The 1,645-nt window shown below is 44.1% G+C and overlaps 1 non-coding gene across 1 annotated transcript; it reads right to left on the minus strand.

The window, feature by feature from the left end:
• Positions 1-471: 471 nt before the first annotated feature.
• TRNAV-CAC (transfer RNA valine (anticodon CAC)) lies at positions 472-543 on the minus strand. The gene has a single exon. It is a non-coding gene; the product is annotated as a tRNA-Val (tRNA).
• Between the last annotated feature and the right edge of the window lie 1,102 nt (positions 544-1,645).

A 1,645-nucleotide genomic window follows, 5' to 3' on the forward strand; every position in this document is an offset into this window, starting at 1 on the left:
GAACTCCCGCGCTCAAAGTTTTGCGCGTACGGCGCACCGCGCGCAGCGCTCCGCGCTTCAAGCACAGCCCCCATTAAACCCTATGGGACTTTGCGCGTGCGCGTTTGGAGCTTCGCGCGAATTCCACCACAAAGCGGTGATAACTTTGCTAGTGCAAAGGTTATCACGCCTTAAGTCTTTTAGGCGTGATAACTGAGTTATCACCGCTTTGTGAATCAGGCCCATTGGCTTAATACTTTACCAAATCCAATGCTCCAATATGGGGAAGCTTCTCTGGTTGCTGTTTTTTGTTTTTTTTTAAGTGTGGTGTTACAGTTCACTCATCTCTTCAACTACAAGAAAGGCCCAGGAGTAGTCTTAGCTACCGTAATATCTATGTTACGGCAGGGCCCTTATTACACTTTCTCTTACAGGGCTATGGAAACCTTTTTGCCCATGCGATAAAGCGAGGTGCAAAAATGAAATCATGCCTAGCAGAGGATGGGTTCGATCCATCAACCTCTGGGTTGTGGGCCCAGCACACTTCCACTGTGCCACTCTGCTTATATTTGTATACAATCTTCAAGTTTAAGAAGGGTACATTAGTTGAAATAGTTACACTACAATCTATGTTACAGCAAGGCCCTAATGACATTTTCTCTTAAAGAGAACCCGAGGTGTGTTTAAAGAATGTTATCTGCATACAGAGGCTGGATCTGCCTATACAGCCCAGCCTCTGTTTCTATCCCAAACCCCACTAAGGCCCCCCTGCACTCTGCAATCCCTCATAAATCACAGCCATGCTGTGAGGCTGTGTTTACATCTGTAGTGTCAGTCTCAGCTGCTCCCCTGCCTCCTGCATAGCTCCGGTCCCTGCCCCCGTCCCTTCCCTCCAATCAGCAGTGAGGAAAGGGATGCAGGCGGGGACTGGAGTTCTGCAGGAGGCGGGGAGAGCAGCAGACTGACACTATAGAGATAAACACAGCCAGCTCTGAAAAGCTGTTTGTCAGCAGCATGGCTGTGATTTATGAGGGATTGCAGAGTGCAAGGGGACCTTAGGGGGGTTTGGGATAGCAACAGAGGCTGGGCTGTATAGGCAGATCCAGCCTCTGTATGCAGATAATATTCTTCAAACCTACCTCGGGTTCTCTTTAAAGAGACATTGAAGCAAAAAAAAAGTATGATATAATGAATTGGTTGTGTACTATGAATAATTACTAGAAGATTAGCAGCAAAGAAAATATTCTCATATTTTTATTTTCAGGTATATAGTGTTTTTTCTAACATTGTATCATTCTCTATTATGTGCAGATTACAGAACACTCAGCATTCAAAATGATTCTTTCAGAGCAGTCTGTGAACTAATTACCTCTCCTCTAGCAGAGAAAAAGAAAACAGTTGAGATAATAAAAGTCAGAAGACAGCCCTCTCCACGACTTTGAAAGTCTTAGAGCTTAATTGCTTTATTGCATAGAGATAACAACTGGAGTTTCTTAACTCTTCCTGTACTGCAAACAATTAGACTGATGGATCTGATCTTAATGTCTTATTTCTTGGCTGTACTACACATACAAATCATAATATCATAATTTTTTTTTTGCTTCAGTGTCTCTTTAAGAGGCTATGGTTGGGTCAGCTTGTTCAGAGCAGCCAGCGGCAGCATAGA

The sequence above is a fragment of the Hyperolius riggenbachi genome, chromosome 7 (assembly GCF_040937935.1).
Source record: "Hyperolius riggenbachi isolate aHypRig1 chromosome 7, aHypRig1.pri, whole genome shotgun sequence".
Taxonomy (NCBI): Eukaryota; Metazoa; Chordata; class Amphibia; order Anura; family Hyperoliidae; genus Hyperolius; species Hyperolius riggenbachi.